The following is a 19,801-nucleotide window of genomic DNA, read 5'->3' on the forward strand; positions in this document are numbered from 1 at the left end:
CCCATGCTCAGCTCACCTTGGAATATGGGGCTCACATAGTGCTTTTATGATCAGTTGACTTCAGTTGGCTACTTGGTCTGTTTGTGACGACTTGTCTTCCAAAAGCCAGCATACTTACCATTAGGAACCAAACTTTGCCTGGCTGTTTTTGTCTGGTTGCACAGATCCAGCATGACCTGCCCCAGGCTCATAAACTGCCTAACTGCATAATGACTAGCTCTGTCACGTGGGGGAGATTCCTTTGCTCTGTGTTTATGTTATGTGGACAGAATCCTGGCCTGGCTGTAGAGGATCGGTTTGCATTCCACTCAGCTGTAAGCTCAGGCAAATCCTGACTTTTCCATGCCTGTTTCTCAGAGTAAATGGGGACAGGCATGGCAGATGGGACCAGATGATTTCTGTTTGAAGCAAAATGTTTAGCATCTCAGCCATACTCATCACCTTTAAATATTAATCACTATTGGCCTGACTTTTGGTGATTGGCATCTGCAGGCCCTGAGGCTGGTTGTCCTTCCTGGGTTTTCTGTGAATCTATATTTTTGTTGGTGGCATGACAAAGTTTTGTTTTTTTGGGTTTTTTTTAATGTGTGCTTTTCTATATTTATCAATTTTTCTAAAGAATACACAAAAACATATATGTATATACATGTAGTTTTTGTAAAAATAATACAATTTAAAATATTCATTTTTTGTAGATACAAGAAATTCATTTCTTATATTTTATTGGCTTCAATTTATAGTGGGCATTACTGGACATTGTATGTAGTAATTATGTAGTTATTGTGTTTTTATGTGTTGGAAACCCAACTTTGTTTTCCCATTTAGTGGTATGATGACTTCTCATGAATGCAAAGGATACTTACGGAGACAGAGTTCCTGTTCTCAGTGATCTGTATTGAATGTGTTTTGTACTTGTTTATATGCTTGTACTCTTGGTCAATACCAAGGCCATTATTGAAGGAGTACTAGTAAATATTCAAGAATCCGGATAAATTTATGAGTTTTACTTATGTCTAATACTGAAAATTCTGTTAAACATTGTTCAGGTCCCTGGGTCTTTTCCTTATTAGCACATTTGAAAAAAATTCTTTTATGTTTTAAATGTATTAAGGGCAATAGCCAATAAACATTTTTAATTAAAAAAAAAAAAGTCCACTGTGTGTTGACTTTTTGTAAGGGGTAGTAAGTTTTCCATGGTACAGGGACTGTGCTAAAGGTTTCTCACAGGAAAAAAACTTGCTCCGGATTTTATCATTTGTTATTATCTAAAGAAATTTTCATGTTGGATTTAAAGGAATGTTACTCAACAATATACATTACCTGCCTCTCTGCATTATATAACTAGTGACTGTCAGGCCATGCTAGTGTACAGTAACAGTAAGTTCAGCACAGTCTCTGGATCAGTTTTTCGTGTGTGTGTGTGTCTTTACAAATATGCCGTGACTCATGTGGCAGAGGACAGCTATAGGAGTGTTCTCTCCTTCCACCACGTACATTCTAGAGATCAAGCTCAGGTTGTCAGGCTTGGGGGCAACTGCCTTTACTCCACGAGTCACCTAGTGGCCCCCTTTGGAGCATTTTGCCAGACAACTTAGCAAATGCTTATGTAGCTCATTGCCCCTGGAAGCATGTCTGCAAAGTCAGGAGAAAACATTTTTAAGCCAATGCTATATATAATTAAAGCTATTTAATAAAACGTTCAAACAAAGACCATCAAAGGGTCTAGGCTAGAATGTGAAGCAATGGTCTTATCTGGGATTTCTTTTCCCCCCATGGAGGCAGCATGAAGCTAACGCAGAAATACAGTTAAGTGACCATCCTGTGCCTCCCTGATTAGAAACAGGCTGTTCTCTGCAGTTTGATTAGTCGTGCTTGTCACTATAGGCTTTCAGCTTATTAAAATTGGCAGTGCTGTGTGTGTGTGTGTCCCTGACCTACACACAGGGAGCCTAGAAGGTCACACTTGACATATGGAGCAGCTCTGAGCGAGGAAGGCTAGGCTTTATAGGTTCGCTGGACTTGATGTTCATTTTATTTATTTTTTTATTTTCAGTGTGTGTGTGTGTGTGTGTGTGTGTGTGTTGCACATACACAAACTCACACAGCATGAGTGTGCAGATCAGAGGACAACTTGTGGGAGTTGGCTCTCTCCTTCCACCACATGGGTTCCGGGGCTCGAACTCAGATCCTCAAGTTTGGTAGCAAGCCTCTGTAGCCCCTGAGCCATCTCACCAGCCCTGCAGCTTATTTGAAATATTGCTTGGAGTAGCTTTGATTTCTTTTCAGCCTTCACTTACCCATTTTATACTTCCGTCTCTTCTTCACGAGTTCACCAGATTTTAGAAGACAAAGTACGAAGAATCCCAGATAACAGGGCACACAGAAAGATGAAGCACGCTTTAAACAAGCAATGGGTCAGGGAAGGAATACGTCCTTGCTGGATGTAACAGTCCTGGTTTATGCCTGTGGTTCAGGTAATTACTAATGGCACCTCCTTCACCCTCAAAAGTGCCCTAATTTGGGCAAGTTATGTGCTCACCCAAACGAGAGTGGTAGAGGTGACCAAGCTGGAGAGCAGGTGGCCATCTAAGCAGCGCAGCTGCTACCCACTTCGTGCTAATTGCTGCTGAGGCCAGCGCTGCCACATAGCCCAGTCTTTCAAGAGAAGCCAAAAATCTGGGTCCTCACACTTTTTAAATGTTTCAGCAATTAAAAAAATTGTTTGCTCTCTGAACTTCATTTAGGAGTGCCTAATTTGCAAGCTGTGGCTTAAAATCTACCAAGGTGGCTTTAGTATCTGTACATGCATGGGTGTGTGTGTGTGTGTGTGTGTGTGGTGTGTGCAGGCACGTGCGCACTTGTGGGTGTGCATGCATGATGTGCATGGGTCTGACAAGATGGCTTTGTGGTTGCACTTGCTGCACAAAGCTTGGCAACTTGAATTCAATCCCCAGAACTCGTGTAAAGATGGAAGGAGAAAACTGATGCCACAAAGTTGCCCTCTGACCTCCACACACTATCATTCCCCTACCTAACAATGCACAAAACACACATACACTCGCACGCACTCACGCACGCACGCACGCACGCACGTGCTTTAAAAAAGAGATTAACCCTTTTGTGAGGGGCTGGAGATGTAGCTCACTTGATAGAGTGCTTGCCTGATATGCAGAGGCCTGACCCCAGCACCACATAAAACGGGGCATGGTGGCACACACCTGTATGTAAGTCCAGTACCTGAAAGGAGAAGACAGGAGTATCAGCAGTTCAAGGCCATCTTCAGCTGCATAATGAGTTCTAGGCCAGTCTGGAGGACATGAAACCCTGTGTTCCCAGAGTGCAGAAGGGCACCCATGTGAGGTCCTCAGGCAATGATATCCATTGCCCCGTCCCCAGAAAGGTACAAATCACCCTACTCAACCGATTTTGTGGATGGGAAGTTTTAGGTCTTAGGAATAAAAGTCCAGCAGCTGATGCTTTTTCCTTTTAAGGGCATCTTAGTCTGTAACAAAGAACCAGAGACTGAGTCACTTACAAACAAATTTCTTTCTCATGGTCCGGAGGCCAGAAGTTTTGAAATCAGTGTGCGACATAGTTGGGTTCTGGTGAGGATTCTTCTCTGGGATTGTCTTACTCTCCATATAATGGAGGGAACACTAGAACACTCTCTAGGGTCTTTTTTATAAGAGCACTAATCCCATTCATTGAGACTGCACCCTCAGGTCCTAGTGACCTAAATTACCTTCCAACATTCCAGCCTCACTTGCAGCTGGGACTTCAACATATGACGGTAGGGGTGATGCGTGAGGAGCATGCGCACATTCTTTCTAGTTACCGTGTTGGCTTTCTTGCGTCAAAACTCCTGTTTTTGGTTGGGCCTGTGCCCTTCCAGAGTCAGCATCCATTTCCTAGGACTCAATTTTTCCAATGATCCTTTCTGAACTTACAAAACCAGCTGGTCCAAGAACATTAGGCATCCAGCTACACCTTCCGGCATCACAATGTGCCCTGGTAGGCACATTGAGAACCAATTACTGTTTGTCAAGTGAGCAAACATCCTCAGAACAGTCAAGGCCTTATCTTGAGAGTTCAGCCCACCAGGCTAGGAGTGACTTCCATGCTAGGACCTGAACACAGTGGTAGTTTTATCTCACTTTATGCTAGGCAAGCTCCCAGTGACCTGGCACATTATTATTATTATTTTTTTTTTCTGTTACTCAGTTCCACTTCCTATCATTACCACCTTTTAGAGCTGACCTCAAAGCAATTTCCCCTGCTCTGGCAAGAGGAACGCAGAGTGAACTTTTCTTTTGTTCTTCTTCTTCACAATCCACTTTTGAGGCCCGGCTGAAGTTGCCAAGGAGTTCAAATGGCCCCCGTGCTCCCACCAGTATGATTCAGAGGGATTAACGATCCTTTCTGCACCCTCTTCGCCTGAGCGTTCTCCCCTGCTGCCTGCTCCTTTGTCTGTGAAACGCATTTTCTCTTATTATCACCTTGTTCCCTGCCTGCTTCGGATGGCTTCGGCTCATCTCTTAACAGAATCAAGATGTTGCTATTAACGGTTTTCTCTTTTTGAACAGCTTAGAGTCATTTCTTTATATTTAGTCCGTTCCCCTCTTCCCTCCCAAGCCACATAATCATCTCGGCTTCAAATAAAGTTTTATAGCCATTTCATAACCATGGCTTTATAGTTGCTATCAAAAAAAAAAAAAAAAAAAAAAAAACACGAGAGCAGGAGATAAAAGAAGCAAAGGGAGGGAAAAATAAAATCAAAGGTGAAGGGTGAGGGCTACTCCAATAATCGAGAAGCCGGGCCAGCATCTTCTGGACGCCTCTGTGAAGGAATCCAGTGGACCTTAGTCCCCAAGCCTACGAACTGCAAGCTTGGTGGTCTGGTGAAGCTTTCCTTTAACTTTTATGGGCGGATAGGAAGGTGGTCTCTCCTCCGAGGACCCGTTTTCCTTCCAAATAATTAAAATACTGTCTTAGAATTCTCCCTGCATCATTCATGTTGGCCATAAATCCTTTCACAGACTCCAATTACATGATAGATAAGAGTTTTGCAAATCACATCCCCCCCTCACCAAAGCTAAAATATTTACCCATATTTCCTAGCATTTTCTATTCCCTACTCATTTATTTTTATTTTCATTTAGAAAACTTAAATAACATTTCCATCACAATTCCATTTATTGTTCCCCATGATGCCAGCTGAAGAAAATACAAACGATGCAAATAAACTCCATTCCCACATAGTAATTAGACACCAAACAAGAAGAGAGCAGCAGCGTGCTCAATTTTTTTGTCTTTCACTAAATTCTTTATCTGATTTTGGTTAAACTCTCCAGTTTTATGTTGTTTTTTTAAAAAGTCTTTTCCAGTCCTGTAGAAAACGATCAGCTTCACTTTATTTTTGCATGTGAATATGCAGCCGCGATTCCACAGATCCAATATGCCCAAAGCCAGACTTAGTGTCTGTCTTCCTTCACTCACACAAGTTCTCCGCTTCAACTCCTTGCCCATGTGCATAGTTCCTGTCTCCCCGTCAAGTCCAGATGGGAAAAGGATCCCTTAGATGAATAATGCAATATTCAGAAGGGAGAGGTGCAAGACATTGCAGGAAGAGGATGTGCTTTTAATGATGAGCTCAGAGTTCAGGTGTACCAAGAAGATCACCCCCTCTGTGAGTGCTAATCTCAATGGTTAGTTCGTGAGAACTGGGATCACCTGGGAGATGGGCTTCTGGGCATGCCTGTGGTGGATTATCATGATTAGATTAGTTGAGATGGGAAGGCCTGCCCACCGTGGGTGGCACTATTCCCTGGGCTGAGAGTCTTGGCTGTATAAAAAAAGGAGAAAATGAAGCAAGCACAAGCATTCATAGCTCTTGATGGCTTGACTGGATGCAGCGTAGCCAGCTGATTTGACTTCCGATGCTATGAGTTCTCCACTATGAGGGACTATAACCTTGAACTATGGGCTAAAAGAAAACCTTTCTCCCTAAAGTGGCTTTTTTAATCAGGGTGTGTTATGAGAGGAAACATCATTAGGATTCCATCCATCCGCCCTCATCATCTTCCTTCCTGTCTCCATTCCCTCTCCCTTGTGGTTTTACTAGTCACCGCTAGCCTACCCTTCCACAGTTAACCTTCACTGGGATGTCCCACGCTAAAAGCCTTCAATGGCTCCCAGTACCATCCAGACCAGAGTTAAGATAGGAAGCTGAATTTCTGAGCCTCCCATCATCTGGCTTCACCCAGGTGCCATGGGCTTTCCTTCTCTCCCTCTTCCTTACCCTGCTCCTTCCCATTCTTCAGTGCCCAGCCTAAGAACCAAACCTCCCACAGAACCCTGCTTTTCGGGGAGCCCAGACTCTCAGAAAGGGGGGGCTTCTCTTCTGACTTTTCTTGTGTGTTACAGGAACTAACCACATGTCATATGCCACATGCCGCAAGTTCACGGCTTCTTAGTTCTGTGCCTGGCCTCCCAAGATGACTGCCAGCTCTATGAGAAAAGAATTCCTGGATAGTTTCATGGCAGCCCTACTTTCCAGCTCCCCACCTCCAAAATGCTTACACTTTGTAATACACCGTCCACTGAAATAAACAGGAAACATCTGGCTGATTTTCTCTTTTCCTCCTGTCTATAGGATGTGCTCCACTGTTGACTCATTGCTTGCTGCATTTCCCTTTCATTATAACCGCTTCCATACTTCCTAAATGTTAGCACCCTGTCTCCTTTATTCCTCACGGCAACCATCTACAACAGTGGTTCCCGACCTGTGGGTTGTGACCCCTTTCGCAGGCGGTCCTTAAGACCGTCGAAAAAAACACAGAGATTTCCATTACGATTCACAACAGTAGCATATTACAGTCATGAAGTAGTAATGAAAATAATTTTATGGTTGGGAGGTCACCACAACATGCAGAACTGTAGGGAAGGGTGGCAGCATGAGGAAGGTTGAGAACCACTGGGCTAGCTTAGTAGCATCTTTTCCAAGGCATGGAGGAGGAGCTGGCGCTCATAGAGCCTTAGTGACTTGCTCCAAGATACAAAACGGGATTCAGAATTTGAACTCAACACTGTAATGTTGCAGAGGCTCAGGTTTTTCTCATTTCATTCTTTGGCATCCCTAAATTGTGTTTTGTTTTATAGACAGAACACACTCTCTCTCTAAAGAACAAAGGCCAGAGATAGTGGAGAGGTCAGGATGATTTAGCAACTGTCCCCTCCGCCCTTTTTAGTCTCAGACACCTGCACTGCATTTTGATAACGAAAGGATGTCAAATGACCCAGAGACGATAATTTTATTTTCGTCAAAAGCTCATATATTTACATATAAATGAAAGGCGGGGGGACATTTAAATTGTAGAAAGGGAGAAAAAACAAGTTTGCCTCCTTGTCAGAATAAGGCTTCTTTGGTGACACACAGAATGTGATTTTTAGAGGCAGAAGGAATGATCCCCTCATTTTACTGAGGCAGAAGGAGGCCCAGAGAGTGTGACTAACCCATGGTCCAACAGGAAATGAGGGGCAAGGACAGAAAGAGAGCCTGGGGTTTCTTCTCAGCCTCGACTCTTCCTCACATCTCGTCTCTTCTGTCCCCATACAGCCCAGGCTCTTTAAACCCCTTTGTCACACACTAGGTGGTTTACACGCACGCCTGTCCACACTTTAGCAGTTTCTCAGCCTATCCACATCCTAGGGGAACAGGGATTTTTAAATGCAGGGACTGTTGTTCTGTTGTAGATCCATGTGAGGAAGTCTCATTATTAAGGCTATGGGCATCATGGGATTTGACAAGACATGTCCTTCAAAATCCAGCCCAAAAAGATCATGTAGACCAATCCCTTTCCTGTGCATTATACCACTTACAAACTTTTCCCTGGCCCAGCCCCTCCCCCCTCTTAGGGTTAACTCTTCGTACTTTTTAATGAGTTTTATAATAAGACAGGAAGGAGTGCACATCGGAGTTCACCCTCTAAGATCCCATCAGATGAACCTTTATTATTATTATTATTATTTTAAATTTTTCTCGGAGTCTTGATGGTCTTTTGAATTCGTCCCCACCAACCAGTCATAAAAAGCAGCATTTTGATCAGGAAGGTCCCACTACCCTTGCACGGCTTTATTGCTTACTCATACACCCCTTGTAATCCTCTCTGACATCTCTCATTCTTTCGTTTGTCCAGCCATGAGAAATGCAGTCACTTTTGGATCAGTTTTTGCATCACTGGGACCCAAAGGCCTGACAGAGACAATGTAAACGCAAAGAGATGTTTTTGGTTCAAGATTTGAGAGGATTGGCCAGGCGGTGGTGGTGCACGTCTTTAATCCCAGCACTCGGGAAGCAGAGCCAGGCGGATCTCTGTGAGTTCGAGCCCAGCCTGGGTTACAGAGTGAATTCCAGAAAAGGCGCAAAGCTACACAGAGAAACCCTGTCTTGAGAGGATTCCATTCTCGGTCACTTGGTTTCACGTTTCTAAGAGTGTTGAGAGGCAGGATATCATGCAACAGTCTCTTGCGGTGGAACTTCTCTGCCTTACCTCATGGTAGACAGGAACCAGAGTGCCGGGCAAGAACCAGGAGCCAAGTGTTCCCTTCAAAGGCCTACATCCAGTGACTCCCAGCTAGGTCCACCCTCCCAGAGTTTCCACAACCTCTCAAAATAGCGCCCCCCAGCTGGTGACCAGGGATTCAACTGTCTGAGCCTGATGGGGTGAGGAATGGCATTTTCATATTCAAGCCTTGACGACTTCCAACGAAGTGTCAGCGTTGTCTAGACACTTGGGGATTAAATTACAAAAACTGTACGGAACGCATTTGCCTTGTAGAGTTTACAGACCAGGAGTCAACTCTAAAATTACACGTATTCTGTTAGAAGATTTCAGTTCATTCATCTAACCTAACAAATCCTATCCTAACTACAAATGGCATGTCTGGTTGCTAATTATCTATAGATAAAGAAAATAAAAATGTTTCTTTTAGCGTTGTTTAGCTATCTCTATCTATTCACACTCAGGGATTGGAAAGAATTGCACTGTAGGCATTCTAAAGAATGAGAAGAAGAGGCAGTTGTTGGGGAGAGAGAGGGACTCAGGAGGAGCCATAGAGGACAAGGAAGGGTAATGGGAGAAAATAGGATTAAAAACACATTGTGTATGTGCAAAAATGGCATAATGAAACCACTCATCACACATGATTAATATGTGCCAATAGAAATCTTTAAAATATATCTAGGGCCAGGGAGACAGATCGATGAATAAAAAATACTTGATGCCCAACCCTAAAGACCTGAGTTTAATCCACGGAACCTGTGTTAAAAAGCCAGAGGCCACGGTGCTCAGCTGCAGCCCCAACACTTCTACTGTGAGATGGGCGCAAAGACAAGAGAATCAGTAAGAAGCTCCCAGGCCAAGTAGCCAGTGTGCTCCACAGTGGAAATAAGGAGAGACTCGGCCTCAACAAGGTAGGAGGTGAGAACAGACTCCCAAAAGGTGTCCTCTGACCTCCACACGTGCACTGTGGAATGCACATGCCTGCACACACACACAGACACACACACTCACAGATATGTGTATATATATGTGTATATATGTGGGTGGGTAAATGGATGGATGGATAGATAGATAGATAGATAGATAGATAGATAGATAGATAGATAGATGATCTGTCTCAGACTGGAAATTTTAGCTCAGTAATAGGGTATATATACAACAATGACAAGGCCTTGGGTTCAATCCCAAACACCGAACAAAACAATTTTTTAAAAGTCCATGTCTAAGGAGGGTTAAGCTAATTAGTACTGTGAATAAAATTTTCAAAGACACAGGCATAGATTAGAGATAATCTAATATAATTTATTTCAATGTTTATGTATTTTGCACACATATGTGCCTGTGCACCATGTTTATGTCTGAGCCTGTAGAAGTAAGAAGAAGGAAGGACTCATATCCACTAGAACTGGAGTTACAGATAATTGTGAGCATCAGGTTGGTGCTGGGAATTGAACCAGGATCCTCTGGAAGAATGGGACAATGCTCTTAACCACTGAGCCATGTCTCTAGCTCCTAATTTATTGTTTTTGTATATTCATTTGTTTTGTTTTGCCTTTGGTCTGATTTTTTCTAAGTCAAGGACAAGATGCTAGCTAAGAAGTCATATTTAGAGTGTTCATTTGGAGATAAAAATGATTTTTAAAAGTTGTCATTTGATGCTGGTAACCTTCTCAATAACATTTGTCGACTTATATTCCACAGATGTTTGCCTCTTACTATGTCCCATATTTTCTGAATGGGTAAAATTCAAAGGTGACAATGTCAGGGTTTTTGCTTTTGATATTGCAGCTAAGTGGTGATTAAAAAGAAAGATTTCATTATACATCAGCCTAATTGATGTCGCTCTTGATTGCCCACCAGAGGTGATGTAAAGGCTTTGCAGGAGACACCACACGCTTCAATAGTAGGATATAGAGAAATCAAGCTGGAACTGAGCTGAAAGCTTCCTCCTTGCTGGCTAGTTTTCATAGTAACAGATAGAGAAATCATCAGTAGTCTCACTCAGCTGGGAACGCTGAGAAGTATAACACCAACCTGCTGGGCAAGAAGCGTCTACTGGTGCAACCGTGGCGTGATTGTTATGGTAGTAACCAACCAACTGCTTTCTGATTGGATTTGAGGCCCGTTCGGCAGGTGGGAACTCACGTCTGCTACTGCAAAACTGGTCAAAAGTACATGGTTAGGGAGGTCACAGGCCCCAGGGGAAGCTAACTACTGTTGTTTTTGCTAAATGGGCATATTTTCAAACTGTTTTCTAAATATTTATGCTTATACCCATGTATTAATGTTGCTCTCAACCTTGGTTAGAGAAGCTTCTGCTCATAGTGGGCAATGGTTACTGCAGAGACTCATCACTGGTCAAAGTGATGAGAATAAGCGGCTAATTGAATGTTCATCTCTGAACTGGACGTCTGTATGGCCCCAGGGAACATTGTGAAGGAGGGAGAGAAAAGAATACAAGAAAGAGGTAGAAGATGGGGAGGACTGGTGTGAAATGCTGTCTTCTGGACATGAGACAGCTGTTGTACTTCCGAGCTCATAGCTACTTGCACAAAACGGCATTCTCTCGTTGGTAGGGGAGGGGGCTCATGAAGTCCTATTCCCTGAGGTCCTATTGGAACTTAATGGGTGTTGGCCATTTCCCTCAGGAGCATAGCCATTGATAAGTTGCCCACACTCAGGTGACTAATTCCCACTTATAGTCATGCACACAACCCTTAATAAACTCAAACAAACAAACAACAACAACAACAAAACCCATGAAAATAAGAAGGGACTTATTAGAAAGAAGAAAGGATTCAGCAGTAGTGGTTGCGGGATGAGAGGGTAATGGGAATGAAAACAAACCCCTAGTACCAATACTGTGGTATTAAGGGTGGGACCTTCAGAGGGTAAGTGGATACCGGTGAGTTTGTGAGGATGGAGCCCTCCTGATGGAACTGATGTGGTTATAAGTGAGCACAGTACTGGCTCTTCGCCCTCTGTCTTAGGAGGGTCTAGCAAGAAGGTAGCTGCAGTGTTTAATCTTGATTGTCAACTTGATAGGCGTTATAGTTACCGTGGAAACAAGCTTCTCCCTAGGTACATCTGTGAGACAGTTTCTAGATAGGGTTAACTGAGTCAGAAAGATCACCCTAAATGTGTACAGCACCTTCCCAGGGTCCAGGACCCTTCACTGAATGAAAAAGAGAAAGAGAGCAAGGGACAGCATTCGTCTCTAGCTACTTCCTGATTTTGGATGCAATGTCTCCAGCTTTCGTTCGTTCCTGCTGCCATGACTTCCTCACCGTGATGGGCTGTGCTTTTCAAAATGAACCCTTCCTTCCTAAAAAGAAAAGCTGCTTTTTTTAAAAACAAAACAAAACAAAACAAAACAAAACGTGCTTTTGTTGAGTATTTTATCACAGCAAGAAGAAAAGTTAAGGGGGGCTGAAGAGAAGGTTTAGCAGTGAAGAGCACTTGTTGCCCTTGTGAGACTCTGGTTCAGTTCCCAGAACCCACCTGGTGGCTCCCCTCATTTATAACGAGTTCCAGGGGATCTACTGCTCTCTTCTGACCCTTGTGGGCACCACCATGGATGTAGTGCACATCCATACATTTAGGCAAAGCATGCGCATGCATAAATAAATAAATACATATTCATAAATAAATAAGAGGAGGAGAAGTAACTAATGCAGTGACTGTGCAAAACAGTGAGAGTACACTCCTCAGACATGGAGTTTGCAGACTTCCTGGCCCTGATCTTGGCTCTCCTAACTTTCAGAAGCGTGGGAAAGGAATGTTCAAGCCACGGTCTGTCACACCAGCTGGAAATGACTCTGGTGGGTCTTCTGAGTGATTGCATATTCTTCCTTCCGAATTTTTTTAGTTGAGATATTTCTGAAGGCAAAAAGAGCATCTCCTTGTCAGTGATCTTTGTGCACTGAAGTTCAACTTGTATAGGATGGATGCTTGATTCTTATATTTACCGGTTTTCCAAGGAATAAATTGGTTCTTTAGCATCCTCTAAAAGTAACCGAGTTTATACATTGCATTTTAAGTATTTTAAGCCATTTGGCATTTTAAGGGTTTTTATTTTAATTTTAAATTACAGGTAGGGGGCGGTTGAATGGATGTAAGTGCAGTACCTATGGAGGCCAGAGGAGGGCATCAGATCCCCTGGAGCTGGAATTCCTGGCCATTACAAGCTGCTCAATGCGGTGGGCGATGGGAACTGAACTTGGGTCTTCTGCAAGAGCAGTAAATACTCTTAACAGTGGTTGTGCCATCCCTCCGGCCCCCCACTTGGCATTTAAAAACCATTTGCGTTATCCTTCGTGATCCTCATGTTGTCCGACTTTGTCTAATGATGGATCCCATTGCTGACTTCTGAGTCCCTTTTAGATAATCCCAACGGGTTTTGTTGTTGCTTTCTTTTTAGAATACTATGTTCCAGGGTCATATTTTATATCTCTGTCTCCAATCTGGAACCAAGCATTTTCCTAAGAAATTCTCACTTTTTTTTTTTTTTTTTTAAATTGGGAAATGTCTTTTAGAGACAGCATGCTTGGTTCTGAGAGTGCTTATTACTGTATTTATTGTCATTGCTTCCAGATTTTTCCTCGTTCTTTCTTTTTTTCTTTTTAATGGACAGGACAAAAAAAATTGCGCAAGCTGAAAAAAGAAAATGCATTGTAATTCAAGATAGAGTTTAGACGGAGGTTTTTTTAAGTGACTTTTTTAGTTTCACAATTGTATCTTATTTTAACTGAAATCCTTCCTTCCTAAGGACATCACCCATCATCGCTTACTTTGTTTCTCTCATCCACGAAGACATATGTAGTAGCGTTCCAATAACAAAGCCAATTTTGTGAGTAATGATGTGGTATCTCATAACAATTTGGTGGTTCTTTATAATCCTTCATTTTTTTTGGGGGGGGGGGAGATGTGCACAACTCAGAGATGATGTGGAAATTACTGTGTTTTTAATATCACTTGAAATGATTTCTTGCTGTGTGATTAAGCCATCAACTCTATTCACAAGACTCATTCATTTCATTTTGCTTCTGATTTTTAAGGGTTGCTTATTATCATGAATATTTAATTCAGATAAGGGTGAGTGGTATTTACTTCAGTACTTTAAATATTTCGCTTTTTTTCTGCTTGTTTGTGTAGCTCCTGGAGAGAAGTTTGATGTAATTCATACATATCTTTGTCTTCTCTATGGAAGGTTCTCCCTCTTTTCTGTTTCTTTGATTTTCTTCAGTTTGAACAATATGCCCACCTATGGTATTTTTGGTATTTTTTATATGTATATTTATAAAATTAATGTATTTCTCGATACAGATAATAAGGATGCTTGGTGTTCTTTTAACTTCCTGGATCTCTGGCTTAGTTGCTGTCGTTGCTTTGGAAAAATCTTGGTCATTATCACTTCAAGTATCTCTGCTCTGTTTTCTCTTCTTTTTCCTTCTGTATTCCAGTCAGTCACAGTAACAGCTTTTTTTTTTTTAAACCAATTTTTGTCCTAAACTTTGTAGCTGTTCTGTTCTACTTTCTTTTATTTTATGTATGAGTGTTGGTAGATATGTGTGTGCACCATGTGCTTCCCTCGTGTCCCTGGAGGCCAGAAGAGGGTGTCTTATCACCTGGAACGAGAGTTACAGATAGTGGTGAACCACTGTGTCGGCGCTTGGCACTGAACCAAGAACCTCTACAAGGACAGAGAGAACTTAACCGCTGAGCCTTTGTCCAGCCCCTCCGCTTTCTCTTCTAAGATTTCCTTTTCTCTTTGTGTTCCAGCTTGATACTTTTACTGACATCTTCAGCCTCCATGATTCTTTCCCTGGCTGTGTCCAGCCCACGGATGAACCCATCACAAAAGCATTCTTCATTTCTGTGTGGTGCTTTTTATTTCCGGCGTTTCCTCCCCTTCTGTCTCTCTTATTACACAGTTCATCTGTTCTTGACTAGTACGCACTTTTCCCAGAACCTGTGTTCTCTCTTTTTTTTGCTTTGACACTTTAGACTGTTTATTTCCCTTGCATTGTAGTGTGTCTTATGACCTTTGTTGGAAGTTGGACGTGATGTATCTTGTGTTTATTGTGAAATTGTATCCTAATCTGGTAGTTGAGTCCTAGTCCTCACTGTTGGAGTCTTCATATTCCTGCAGTGCCAGCAGTGTTTGGGATTTTCTTAAAGTTTTCTTGTCAAGTGGAGTCTGGAACTTTCTACCATAATCCACAATAATTATACCGGAGCCCCATTAATGTGGTGTTTAAGCATGCGTGCGCGTGTGTATGTCTGGGGGTGTTCTATAGCATTATTGTTAAATCTCAGCCTTTCAGTGTGACTGTTTCTGAATCATAACTTTCCCAAGTGTTTCTTGTCTTCTTAGCCTCACTTGCTCTTAGATCAGACAGAAGGGAAATACAAAACTGGGTCTGGGTAGTAGTCCTTCCCAAGGTGAAGTGTGCAGTAGAGAACCCTTTGCAATGGAGAACCCTTGAATAAGTAAGATGGTTATATTTCCCCTCCTTCTGACAAAAGGACATTTCCCTGGTTCTTTACCACAAGAAGCTCCTGGATTAGTCCCCAGCCTCACCTCAAACACCGAAGCACTGATCCTAAGAGACTCTCACTTTCATACTAGCCCATTTTCAGTCTCCAATTATTAAAATTATCACTTGAGGGCATTCACCAATTTATGGATCCAGCCACTTCTGTTCCAGGCAAGTTGATGTCGGCTGTGATTTTTCACAATAGCCTCCAAAAATATAAAAATATCTTGGGTTAACTCTAACCAAGCAAATGAAAGACTTGTATAATCAAAACAAACTTTAAGATACTGAAGAAAAAAATTGAAGAGGATATCAGAAGATAGAAAGATCGCCCATGCTCATGGATCAGTAGGATTAATTTAGTCAAAATGGCTATCCAACCAAAACAATCTACAGATTCAATGTAATCTCCATCAAAATGCCAGTAAAGTTCTTCACAAATCTTGAAAGGACAATTTTCAGCTTCATATGAAAACACAAAAAGCCCAGGATAGCTAAACAGTCCTGAACAATCAAAGAACTGCTGGAGGTATCCCCACCCCTGATTTCAAGGTCTACAACAGAACTATAGTAGTAAAAACAGCATAGTATTGGCACAAAAACAGATGGGTTGATCAATGGAATCAAACTGGAGATCCAGACATACATCCACACACCCATGGACACCTGATTCTTAATAAGGAAGCCAGAATACATATTGGAATAAAGACAGCATCTTTTACAGATGGTGCTGGTCAAACTGGGTGGCTGCATGTAAAAGAATCAAAATATGCTTATCACCTTTCATAAGATTAAACTCCAAATGGATCAAAGACCTCAACGTAAGACCAGATACACTAGACTTGTTAGAAGAGGAAGTGTGAAATAGCCTTGAACTTGTTGACACAGAAGGCTTTCTGAACAGAACACTGTTAGCACATGCACTAAGATCAACACTTAATAAACAGGACCTCATGAAATTAGAAAGCTTCTGCATGGCAAAGGACACCATCATTCAGACAAAATGACTGATTACAGAATGGGAAAAGATTTTTACTGACTACACATCTGACAGAGGGCTAATATCCAAAATGTATAAAGAATTTTTAAAAATTAAATATCAAGAAAACAAATAACCCAATTAAAAATGAGGTACAGATCTAAACAGAGAATTCTCAATGGAGGAAACTCAAATGGTTGAGAAACACTTAACGAAATGTTCAACATCCTTAGCCATCAGGGAAATGCAAATCAAAACTACTTGAGATTTCATCTTATACCCATCAGAGTGACCATGATCAATAAAAAGAATGACAGCTTGTGCTGGTGAGGATGTGTAATAAGGGAACACCCATCCATTGTTGGTGGGAGTGTAAACTTGTACAGCCACTATGGAAACCGGTGTGGCAGTTCCCAGGAAGATGGGAATCGATCTACCTCAAGATTGGTTGTATCACCCGGGCATATACACAAAGGATGCTTCATTCTGCTACAGAGACATATATATATGCTTAACCATGTTCACTGCTGCTATTTTCATAATAGCCAGAAACTAGAAACAACCTAGAGTCTACAAATGGGTGAATAGATAAAGGCAATGTGGTACATTTACACAGTGTAATATTATTTGTTTAAAAAAAATGAAATCATGAAATTAGCAGGTAAATGGATGGAACTAGAAAAAAAAAATCATCCTGAGTGTGGTAACCCAGGCCCAGAAAGACAAATGCGGTATGTATTTGCTCATATGTGGATGTTAGCTATTAAGTCAAAAATAAGCAAGCTACAGTCTGTAGAACCACAGTGGTTAGGTGTATGGAACTAGGAAGGAGGACCAGATCTCCCCAGGAAAGGGAAATAAAATAGATAGTTATGGATGGATGGGGCTGCAGTGGGAGAATCAAATGGCAATGGAGAGGGAAGATGGGGTGAGGGAGGGAAGATCTCAGAAAGGGACAGCTAAAATTAATGGCCATTTGGGGGGTCATATGAAAACCTATTACAGTAGATGCTTCTTAAAGTATATATATATATATGAAGGCGGTCTAAATGAAATGACCAAATAACAAGGGGGAGACAGAGCCCCAACTGGACATCTCTCAACACCAAATGAAGCTTCAGAACCGGGCATGGGTTACGTCTAATAGAGTTGTTGGCCAAAGGGGTCTCATGGGAATCCTCAAAGAACCCAGGCAATTGCAAGGGCTATCAGTTGTTCTCCGCAAACTGATGGTAAGACCACATCGCTGAAGACAACACCTACACAGGTCATTGGACATGGAGAAGTCAAGCTGGTGCCTGCATAGAGCCTTCACCCCTACTAGCTAGTGTTCTTGGTTCCGAAGGTACTCTGTACCCTACCAATGGTGAAACGTAAATACCTACCCAGCTACAAACCAGCAATGGTGTCCTGCCTGCGAGATATGCTAGCATAATGGTGGCAGAAATCTTGAGGGAGTAATCAACCAACATCTGATTTGACTTAAAGATCATTCCATGACATGGAGTCCATATCTAACTTGGTATGACTTGAGTGACTAAGAACTTGAGACTAGATAGCCAAGGAACCCAGGGGAAAACCAAAAAACAAATACTACTGTTCTACAAAAGGAATGTAGCAATAAAATGACTCCTAACGATATTCTGCTGTACTCATAGACATCAGAGAAGCTTCCTCCTGTAGCAGATGGGAACAAATACAGAGATCCACAGTCAGACAATATGAAAAGAATAAGAGACCTTAGACCACTCAGACCTAAATGGGATATCTCCGTTAAATCCCTTCCTTCAGGGCTCAGGGAACCCCGCAGAATAGGAGGCAGAAAAAGTGTAAGAGCCAGAGGGGATGGAGGACACCAAAGAAACAAAGCCTTCTAACCACAGGACCCTTGCATGTCTGACCTCACAGAGACGGAGGCAGCATGCACAGGCCTGAATGGGAGCGCACCAGATGGGCTCCTAGGGCTAAAAGGAGTAGTGGACACAGCTCCCGTCCCTACCCAGAAGCTATCGCCAACTGATGACCACTTGCAAATGGAAATTTAATTTTCTCCAAGGCTGTCTCCTTCCTTCCTTCCTTCCTTTCTTCCTCCCTTCTTTCCTTCCTCCCTCCCTCCCTTCCTTCCTCCCTTTTTCTTTCCCTCCCTTCTTCCCTCCCTCTCTCCCCCATCCCTCCCTCTTATTACTAGTCAAGATTAAAGTATTAATTGCTTCAAGAATACAAAATGATTTCATATTGGAAAAGTCTACACAACCAAATAAAAAAGGAAAGTGATCAATTTAGATTCAGAAAAAGATACTTTTGATAAACATTCACATATTATCATAATCATTCATTTAAGGAAAAGAAATTTGCAGAGAATGTTTTAGGCATAGAAGGCTGCCGCTTGATATACAAAACTTGTACATATTACATATAACATTAGAATAAAGAGGGAAAGGAGGTGAAGAAATCAGCCATGCTGACATCTGGGGGATGTTAAGGATACAGATGTTGAGAAAGGAGTATGCGAGGTGGTTTTTAGTTCATAAAAGTAAACAAAAATAAAGCTCATAGTATCTGTGGATAGAAGGTAATACTCTAAATTGCTGAGATGATGTATCAAAAATCATAGAAAATTAATAATGAATTTTCTCTTTATTTGAGTTTATGATATAATTACATCCTTTCTCTCCTCCCTTCTCCCCCAAACCTTCCCATAATGATGAATTTTTATTAAACTACATTGCTATTCATACTACCATCTCCTGAACACCCTGAACAATGCAATAAGATGAAAAAATACGAAGTTACAAAAACTAGAGAGAATTTCCAAAACAAATCTTATTTTCAGCCAACATATTTGAGTATACAGGAAATCTAAGAGAATTTAGCAACCACAGGCTAGATTTCATTAGAGAACTTCAATGCTGCCAGATACAAGATCAATGTAAAAATCAATCCTATTTTTATATTCAAGAAATAGGAAATTAGAAAAGATAATGATTCAACAATGGATATAAAATTATAAAGAGTTGAGGAACAGCAAATTTAATGCTAATATTCCTCAACTTACTCTGAGGCTTATATTCCAATCAATCCATTGTTAGATGAAAATACTGTGGACTGAAAATACATTCTATACACCAAACATCACGATCTATCAATGCAGTCCACTGTAAAACACTGGCTTCTTACCCTCTCGGTAATATGGATCCTAGATGCATGGCTTCCTGCTCACCAGTGCCTCAAGAGAGTGTTGTGCTGTATATTGCATAGTGCTAGCACAGTAAAGATCAAAATGCAAAGTATGGCTTCTACTGAAGGCATATCACTTTTGCACTATTGTGAAGCTGGGAAATCATAACTAGAATTGCTGTAAGTTGGGGACCAGCTGTCAGTACTTAGTAGCTCAAAGAAATTGAAAATACACATAAGAAGGAACTTCCATAAACAAGGAATGGGAAAATAAATGCATGCAACTGTTTTGGAAAACAATTTGATAATATTTACTATAGAGGAAGATGTACAAGTGTCACTGCCAGTAATTTCTCTTGGAGGTTTACTTTCAAGAGGAAATTTAGTAGACATGCTCAAGGGTACATGTACAAAAGTATTCAGTGCTGCATCTTTTTAAAGCAATAAAGATTTGAGAACAAAGTAAATGATTATCAGCAGGAAAATGGTATGTTTACACAGCAATTACAACGAATGAATGAACTAAATCTACAAGCATCCATTTG

Source organism: Peromyscus eremicus, chromosome 12 (genome assembly GCF_949786415.1).
Source record: "Peromyscus eremicus chromosome 12, PerEre_H2_v1, whole genome shotgun sequence".
NCBI lineage: Eukaryota > Metazoa > Chordata > Mammalia > Rodentia > Cricetidae > Peromyscus > Peromyscus eremicus.